This window comes from Macrosteles quadrilineatus, unplaced genomic scaffold (genome assembly GCF_028750875.1).
Source record: "Macrosteles quadrilineatus isolate MER2022 unplaced genomic scaffold, UCM_ALF_1.0 Scaffold_5__1_contigs__length_97177068, whole genome shotgun sequence".
NCBI classification, from domain to species: Eukaryota; Metazoa; Arthropoda; class Insecta; order Hemiptera; family Cicadellidae; genus Macrosteles; species Macrosteles quadrilineatus.
This window is the reverse complement of record NW_026542598.1, coordinates 52,027,193-52,037,832: the sequence shown is the minus strand read 5'-3', so window position 1 is coordinate 52,037,832 and position 10,640 is coordinate 52,027,193.

The following is a 10,640-nucleotide window of genomic DNA, read 5'->3' as shown; positions in this document are numbered from 1 at the left end:
ATCACAATCGGATGCCCGGTTTTGGTAATACCAATACATAAAGAACAAATATATGACATACATTGGCTTTTATGTTTTATGTATATACTAGAGGTCGTCCAGTGGTTTAAAACTCAAACAAAAATATGTAATGTACAGACTTCAACTATTTTCACCCCACACTGTAAATAAAACATGTGATTGGAATTTCTTTTATTTGTTTTGACTTTCTGTTTATATTTCGTTGCCATTTCGTCACCAGCATGGCAACCCATAAGGCCCATGTTTATTTTTATTAAACTAGCAGCAAAACCCGGCTTTGCACTGGTAAAATTATACAATGTACAATAAGTAGTTATATAATTAATTTTTTCCAGTTTTCATTGATGTACACATTTTATCTTGGTACTATTATGGTTGTACTGGGGCTCATGGGGTAAAAGTAGGGTTTTCCCATTTTTGACCCTAAAAACATTAAATTTTGCAATTAGTTTCTAAACCATTTTGTAGGGCTTAAAAACAAACAATATAGTATATTGAAGCTTTATTATGCGCTTAATGGTTCAGGATAAAATTCATAAAGCCGTAAATTTAAAATTTCCATGTTATTCTTATGGAGAAAAAGTATTGTAGTTCATTGTTTATGAAAATACTAGCATAGTACCCGTCCTTCATACAGGGTCTAGGTGTATAAGTATAAAATGCTTCTTGCAGTTTAATTGTACTCATGCTCTGCGTTTGCAATGGAGAAGGACACGGTTTGAGAAAATTTATGGTAAGCTATAGTACAACATGTCTACCATAGCCATAATGTTCTACCCCTGCACCTAAAAAATAGAAAAAAGTCAATTATCAAATTAAAAACATAAGCATAACTGTAAACAATCCTACTTTGACAGTTCTCATTGTGTATCACAGCTTTTTGTTGTTACTTAGTTTAAATTAACTGTTGTCATTAATAAAAAATAAAAATAAAATAGTTCTGCACCCTGTTGGTATACCATGTAACTTTTTAATTGTATTAAATATCATGAAACCAACTTGTAAATTTGAAACAGTTGGCAAAAGTAGAGGAGATGCTAGGTGGAAGCTTGCCGATGAACTGGTTGGAACACTTGTATGACGAGAACACAGTGGTTAGTTAGTTCCTTAGTATAATGCGAGAAAATTAAAATGCTGGGAATGCACAGCACTATCGTTTCAGGCTGTAAAATGTGGTAGGTAAAACACTTACTCAGTTTTGAAACACATACTTATTTTCAGTAATTATTGTAACTATCTTCTGTTAGCTTATCAAATTTGTCTGTTTACACCATTCACAAACGAGATAAGGATTTTGGGGGAAACTCTGACAATTTCGGCATCCAATTGTGGGCCGCGGCAGTGGGTGAACTAAGCCTTTTACTACCCTCTGAATCATTGGCACCCTTGTTTTGTCTGCAATTCACAGAAAATATCCAATTCCTTTGAGAATAGTAATTTATTTAGGTGTTTATAGTCTGTAACCTCCACATATTGGCAATTGGTACATGAATTTAATATTGGACATTTGAGTTTTGTGGAATTAAAATTAATGAGTGTATTTTTGGAGGGATAAAGTTCTCGGTTACGGAGATAGTTATCCTCACTGATTGGTCTACCTTACTTTTTTACTACAGTAAGTGGACTTGCTCTGACTTGGCTACGAACTGGACCTCTTACTAGCGGCATTATCACATAGGTAGGGACCATTTTTAATTGGTGGAAGGTGGGATTGAAACCCTTCGTATACTATGTGAATCTTGTAATGTTTGTTAGTTTTTAGGAATAAACAAACTAAAAACACTCGTTTTCTTCACTTCGTCTTTCTTCGCTTCAATACAGTATATCCTTTGTCACCGTGTAAAAGTCTTTTACCATTGAAGATGTCGTAGCACGGGCGAAACTTCTGGTATTGTAAATAATGTAAATAGTGTATATAATGTAAATACCGATTTGACGCGGCTCCCTAAAATGAGTAGGTATTGAATTAACGATTGAGATGCCAATTAAGTTACTGGCTGAGATCGAGATCAGCTGGTTCCTTAGTCGTAAACATTTTTAAAAGTCCTACGGATAAGTTAGCTGAGTCAATTTTTTTCCATAAAAACATCAGATTTGTAGGGTCGAATTGGCGACGTTCTAGTCAGATCTAGTCCGGTTTCCAAGAAACATGCTTGCCTATTAATATAGGATCGAATAGATTATTAAAGTAATACAATCAAATTTTACGTAAATGGTTAAGGCCATTAACTAAGTGAAAATTAGGCATGGCACATCAAAATGAAGTTTTAGAGTGTGTGGATTTGCCGAAAATTATTGGTATGAACGAATTTCCAAAACGGCTCTGCCCCACATGCTGATACTGGCATGCTTCCAAAGTTGAAATGATTCAATTTTTTTATGAAACAGCTGGTCAATGCAATTAACTGGTGTTTATTTATTTACTCAAAAAAGATGCTTGTGGTGTTTTGTTTACATTGAGGAAACGTTTGCGTTGTTTGGTTAAATAAAGGTAGTGCAAGTTATGAAGAATATTACTCAAAGTTTTCTTTGTAATGTAAAGAGGCTGGACTAAAATTGAAGAATTATGGCAAAACATGTTCTCCAGGAAGCATCAATATCAAGTAGCCTAACTAATTCTTTTGGATCTATTGACATCAAATAAAAGTAGGGGTATTTAAAGTAAGTAAATATACACTTTTTAACCAGTTTATCTTTTCAAATTAAATCACAGAGTTCCAGTCTTTGTAAAAACCGATTGTGAAGCATGGGTTTAGCAGCTCGTATCCATTTAAATTCAGTCAGGTATAAAATGTCCCCTCAAAACATCCAAACCCACTAAAGTAGTTTGATTGCGACAAAGTAACTTACATACCTTTACTGAACGCCATTGTTGATGTATTTAAATAAATAATGACTTCTGAACTGCCTAACTTAATTAAATTTCAAAACCACTGTTTGTACAATTATTCGATGACGTTATGTATATTAAGATAGGGAATCTTAATACAAAGTTTTACACTGAGAAAAATTCCAAAACAAAATTCCAAGGAAACGGGCAGGATCAAACAAAGAAGAAGAAGAAATGGTCCACAAATCAGGTGAGTGCAACTAATAATTATAATCAAGTATGTACATCATAAAGACATAATGATAGAGTCGGCGAGCCCGTGGCGGAGGAGGGGCTATGGGGGCATTACCTCCCCCCCTCGCCCAGACTGGTGCAATTTGGGGCCATAACCGCCGCAAAAACCCGAAAACTCAACTCTTGCCACGTGTTCAGGTGTCAAGCATGTAGCTGTATATTGTATGGAATTTGGTGTTATGTGTTCTGAATATGTTCGGGGGAAACCATTATCATTGACATAACAGAGCAAGAGGACAACCAAATATGAAATGGTTAAATCCCAAGCTTCTTTTATGTGTTTCGTGCTGTTAACGTTTGAGTGCACAGATATTCCCAACAAGAATTGCCATCAAATAGATCATTCGGAAACCCACTACGTTCAATTTGTCAATTACAGATGACATAAAACAGAAAAAAACTAAACTTGAATGCAATTCGTCTTTAGATTTTGAATCAACACATTGAAAACATACCGAACACGTTTTAACAAAGACACGAACAAACATGACCAAACAAAGAAGTCGTCAACTCTTTATCCTCACCCTTGAACTGGGAGGAGCTACAACAACTGACGCGTGCCTGAGAGCCATTTCACGAGTGTGCGATTTAAAAAAATCGATACCAGAATTAATTCTAAAAAAGTGTTACGAGTGTCTTGCCCTTTGTGTGGTATCAGATGGGCTGAGAGCTGGGGGAGGAGCCCATTACCACCGCACGCGCGCCCCCAGCTCCAATTTGATAATTGTCAAAATTATCGGGTAGATAACGAGTCCAAGAGTCAGTTCGTGGTTTACCCGCGACTCTCCGCCGGCCTTTGTGTTGAGTGACAGGTCATTGACGAGTTAGTGGCCTCAGGGTTGCATGACTAACTCTGGATGCAATCTGGTAGTGGAGGAAGAGTTTGTGGCCTCCTGATAGGATTGTCCAGGAAGAAGAATTAGTAGCCTCCTGAAAAGATGCTCCTCAAAGAATGACACTGTGCTGTGTTTGTTGCTTCTGATAAGATTGCCATCAAAGAAGAGTTTGTAGCCTCCTGATAGGACGATCTTGACGTCCATAGCTTCCTGATAAGATCAACAAACAGAACACAAGTCTATAGCCTCCTCATAAGATAGTACCAAAAGAATAATCTGTAGGCTCGTGATGGGTCGTTGTTCCTTAAGGAGATTTCTTGACCATAAGGCAGCAAGAGTAACTTTTCTGAATGCCATGGTTTTGTAGTGAAAAATAATTAACCGATTCAGGATAAATTGGTCATAAAAAGGGTTGATTTTGGAACAGTAGCTGATAGGATTATCCTGAAAGAAGAATCCTTGTCGTTCTTATAGCATGGCCGTAGAATAATAGTTCATTGCATACAAATAGCAACTAACTCTCACGATTTCTATTTTTATTGGTGGTGGATAAGAGATGCTCTTGAATCAAGATTTTTAGGAAGGTTTTTAAGAAGAAGACTTAGTTGATCCTAGATAACATGACTAACTTCTTGACCCAACTTTAGTCGGATACGTCGACTGAATCTCAATAGAAACGTCTTTAGAGAAGGATTAATTGTTTCCAAATAGATCTTGGACATCGAGTTATTGTATTTCCGAATTAACAGAATTGAATAAAACCGTGGACAAGTAAAACAACTATGAGTCGCTGAACCGAATAGAGGACGCCTGAAAAAAAAAAAGACTTGGCTGCGTCTTTCGTCTTTGTAGAACTGTCCTGTAATAGTATATTACGTTACTAGTCCTGAAAATAAGTGTTTACCGGACGAGTGTGGTCGTTCCCGTGCGAGACGAAGTCGAGTACGGGATTACCATACGAGTCCGGTACACACATTTTGGACGAGTTACGTACGATAGTTTACGCCATACTACTAAATCCGTACAAATCCTTATTTCCACCAACTAAAGGACTAAAAATCACTAGTCATAACATGTTTTTGTTTATAACTACTCACTGCCACCTAAATACAGTATAATCAGCTGATTGGTGTCCGGCAAAACTCATTGCAGCACAGTAGTACGCAATGAAACCCCATTTGAATAAGCTGGCGGCAAACAGCTGTTTTCTGGACTAATTCCTTGCGTTGGAAGTTCGTCAAAATAATGTAGTGTGGCGTAAATATATTAGAGTAGCTTGTGGATAAAATGGTTCTGGATGAATTCTCTGACCAGAAAGGTCTTCAAGAAGTAGTTAGCTGCTTCTGTGTTAGCAATGTCTTTGGAGGAATAATCCAAGGAAATTTTAAACTGCGGAAACTTTTAAAAATATGTTATGGAATTCCCCCCTCCTTCATACTGTACAGTTTACTTTTACCAAAGATTACATATGGGCATATGTAATCTTTGCTTTTACTATTAGCAAAGATTACATATTATGCTAACGCAAATGTAATCTTTGCTATTAGCCAACTAGAAATTTGATAACCTCTTCGGGTTGAACGCTATACTTCTGAAAACCTTTGCAACAAATTTCTGACAGAAGGCAACAGTCAGTCCAGTCCTGTTTGGAGCTTGCGTTGAACGAATTGGAGGAGAAAGTAAAATCCAGCGTTGGTCCTTGTTTGGCATTGACTATTAGCATTGAGTATAAACCTAACCATTGACTATGAAAGGATTCATAGTCAATGCTATGAAGTAGTATGCTATGCTATTAGTAGTAGTAGTAGTAGTAGTAGTACAAAAGCTAGCCAATGCTAGTACTCGAATGGTTCTCGTCCTTGTTTAAGCACAGATTAAACATGTTTTCACGGATTGTGTTATTTTTTATTTTTATTTATATTCTCAAAATAGGTTATACTACGTGATTATTTTTTTGTCAAATTATATGTTTAAGTTAGTTGAATTGACGTCCCGTCGCTAAGTGTTGAACCCCACACTATACGTTTTGGGAAGTAAGGAAACTCTTCATGTATTGATTCAAAGGACATATATTTATGCTAACCTACTTCTTGTTAGTCTATTAACCTATCGTTACTGTGTGAAAACACAAATCTCCATCCAATGAACTTTTTATCCTCCGCACTCATTGACTTTAAAACACTCGACTACGATTTTGAAGTGTTATCAATCATTAACACGTACTGGGAAACAAACAAATAGGTTTTTGAATCAAATGATTTTGATTACTCAAGAAGACCTTGTTTTACTTAATCTCTATCGCAAAAAAATTGGCTATTCGTCTTAAATATATGAAAATAAGCAGGAAAATGTTTTGAGAAATGTTTTTCAAAGCCCAGTGTTCATGAATGGCTGGGTCCCGTTTCAAACCACCAATGTAACTAATGTAACCAAGAAGACTTCGGCGACTTTTGATTATCAGATGAGCATCATAACCAACTATTCACATATCGTCATTCTAACTTTTTCCCACTAAATGCACATGCACTATCAACACATTTTGGCGCTCGATCGACCCCGACGCGGGCCCTTGATGTGTTTAATCTCAATAGGATTTCCACGGTATAAATTACCATCACTAATTGTCTGTGGGGAGCTTGGTGGCATATGACGACCAGGGCTGTCCCATGGGGCCTCCTCAAAGAACTAAGCCTATTTGTCACAGGGCGTATAACTGTATTACGACGGGGGACGGTTATCATCGTATGATACGGTCGTAATGTAAATAGACAGACCGCCAATGTAGATATTATCTGTGGGTAAATTGTCCGTTCAGTCCCTGGTGGAATAAAAATTACTTATCGGAGAAATTGCATACTGAATGGTGTGAAATCGTGCGATTCTATAACGACAGCAACATGAGTTTCTTTGTTATTGTCTAAGATCAGTTGTAACTTACGCCAACTGACTTCTCAGGATTGAACTGGCGACCTCCTGAGTCTCAAGCTAGCGCTTTAACCACTCAGCTACCCAGCTCAGTGTTTATTCAGTGTATTCAGTGTTTATGAATAGGACAAATAAATTCAAAACTACTATGCAAGTTCTTTCAATATTCAAAGCATTTTAGTTATCCTTAGTCTAGATTATGCATTAATAGCTTCAGGGTTTAAATTTTGTTCAAGATTCAGGATTTTACAGTCATAATAAACAACAAATGAAGAGATCATTTAAATAATATGGAATTCCCAACGCTACTGGGCCTAAACAGATTACATTTTGGACTGTAGATAAACACATCATCGTTCTAATTTAGGCCTTGCACGAGACAAGTCCGTACTTATGTGAGTTATAGGTTGATTTCGGGACTGACACACCCTAAAATATACAACATAATTCTACACTTCAAAATATATTTAAAAATGTTTGGATTAAATGAAAATACATTATCTAGATTGCCAAGGCTTTGAAAGAGTAGTCCATTCCTATGTTAGTTTGAGACAACTTAAACTCAATAATGGCTACAAAGCCATTTCTAAAATCAAAATTAACGTATTTCGATTGAGCCACCGATGGATTTTGCTGCTATCGATTACTGATTTCTCACTTTAGCAAGCATCAAAGTATGCTACATCAAATATGTAAGAATCGACTATTGGAATAGTCAAAGATGTAAGTAACGAAAATGAAGAGACAATAATTTTGACAGTATCAATCTTAAACATACTTTAGCAGCTCATTTAACATTGTTTAATTTGATTGATATAAATTAGATGTTCACTGTAGTATACAAAGGTCATTGGTCCATATAAACTATATTTACCCAAAAACCAAAGTGGAATTCAAATTACCTTCCTGGATTTTTATTAGTTTGACTGTTTCCTAGAGACAAAAACTTACAACAAAACCGTCTATTTGATTGTTAAACGATGCAGTTTCCATCCCAGGACTAATTTTCACTTCCCCTCATGGTGTATCTGATCTTGGATTGTTCAGTAATAAAGTTTCACCGACCACGCCTCCTATTAAAAGTCGATGCATGTAAAAAGCGAGTCATTTCAGGCGCCCCTTCCCATCTGCTGGTCTACTAGTAGAAGCTACCCTCAGCCCTAAAAAATGAATTTGTCACGGTCGATGTGCGGTTAATCAATGTTTGACTTTTTAGTTCGAGCGCGAAAATTGATAGGTTTTTATAGTTGGATTTGGTAGTTGTTTAACGCGTTTCATGCGATTTTGTAGCTGTACTGTTGTTTTTTTTCTTTCCTTGAACTGTAACTGTTGGTATCGAAGATTACATTAGCAGAACAATCACTGACTTCTGTATAAAGAGCTACTAATTAATTTGTAAACTACCAAATTTAAATAATTCTTTTTGAAAACGTGAAGAATACTGATATCAGTTGATATTTCAAATTACAGATACCATGTGGACATTATAATTAACTTTGGATGATACAAGCAAAGCTTCTCATTCGACTGTAATTATGAAGCCTGTTTTGACGTGTTTCATGTCTGATTACGTCTAATGTCCTTATACCTTAAGTTACCAACCTTAAGTTGTTTTCTGGATTTAGGGTGAATTTTACTGTGAATGATAGTTTTACTACTTGTTTTCCTCTTAGATTTTAATAGGGTACTATCAGGAGTTACTTAATAGTTTTTAAAGGTTAAAATCGCTATACAGCTTTTTAAGTAACGATAATTCAGTAATCAATAAAACGCACTATTAATAGGCATACGAACATAAACGTGACTTGAAACACTTCAGTTGCTGAAAATGGTATACTTTATATAAGGGCATATTATGTTTTATGTAATATTATTCTGTGTCTATGTACTGTATTTCAAGATCAGCGTTGGCACTGCCTTATCCTTAATTTGAACATACTTGTTTTTCCTTGTGCAATTTATTGGTATGTTAGTTATTTAATCTGGGGGTTTTTATTAGTTTGAGATGAAAGTTATTTGGAAAAGCAGGTATACACTGAGACTCTCAGGAATTATTAAATCATGTTCATAAATTTATGAACTGTTTTGCTGTACACATATAGCATTTTTAGTACTATAAAGAGACAGTAATTAATGGTAGGATGGAGGTTGGATTCTAGGACACAAATGCTTAATCTTGGTTCTCATGAAGCCTTGAACGAGATAAATCAAGACTGGGAACTCTCAGGCTGCTGCTAGGGGGTGGAGAGAGGCATTTGCTGGGGGAGGAATCGATTTTGGCTCCGGGGCGTTAGAGGGATGCAAAATACAAGCTCAGGATACTACGCTCCATAACGTGCGTACTCGGAACATACGGCGTCTCGGATACTGGGATGCTCACCATTGTAGTATATCCTGGGATACTCACCATCGCCGTGTATACAGGGGTACTCTCCATTGCCATGTATATTGGGATACTCACAATTGTAGTATATCCTGGGATACTCACCATCGCCGTATAACCTGGGATACTCACCATCGCCATGTATACAGGGGTACTCCATTGCCATGTATACTGGGATACTCACCATCGCCGTGTATACAGGGGTACTCTCCATTGCCATGTATACTGGGATACTCACCATTGTAGTATATCCTGGGATACTCACCATCGCCGTGTATACAGGGGTACTCTCCATTGCCATGTATACTGGGATACTCACCATTGTAGTATATCCTGGGATACTCGCCATTGTAGTATATCCTGGGATACTCACCATCGCCGTGTATACAGGGGTATTCTCGATTGCTATGTATACTGGGATACTCACCATTGTAGTATATCCTGGGATACTCACCATCGCAGTGTATACAGGGGTACTCTCGATTGCTATGTATACTGGGATACTCACCATTGTAGTACTGTATATCCTGGGATACTCACCATCGCAGTGTATACAGGGGTATTCTCGATTGCTATGTATAATGGGATACTCACCATTGTAGTATATCCTGGGATACTCACCATCGCAGTGTATACAGGGGTACTCTCCATTGCCATGTATACTGGGATACTCACCATTGTAGTATATCCTGGGATAGTCAATATCGTCGTGTATCCCGGGATACTTACCAACGCCATTTATACTGGGATACTCTCAATTGTGATGTGTCCTGGATTACTCACTATCGACGTGTATCATGGAATACGGGATACTCACTATCGTTATGTATCCCGGGATACTCACTATCGTTATGTATCCCGGGATACTCACTAACGCCATTTATACTGGGATACTCTCAATTGTGGTGTATCCTGGAGTACTCACTTTCGACGAATTTCATTGATTACTAATCATTGTGACATCCTAGAATATATGATATTATAGACACATTATAAGATACGTCATCATGGTATATTCTGGATACTAATTATCCTGTTGGTTGTATTACAGGAGATTGACAACTGTATACACTATAGGATACCTGCGATGCTGTATGAATATGTCTACCGAGATAACCACCATCGTGACCTATCCAGGGATACTATCGACATGTGTGAATAATAGGTTATTCTTAGTATATGTGTATTTATTAGTTGAAACGTAAATATGTACTTGAGATAACCATCGTAAAATGTCCTTGGATATATTCCTGTGGATGTATTAAAGGATATTCCGTGTCTTAGCTCTATGAAATTTACCATGCTGTGTAAACATGTATTCCCTCATAGTAAAATCTCAAAATATCTTGGG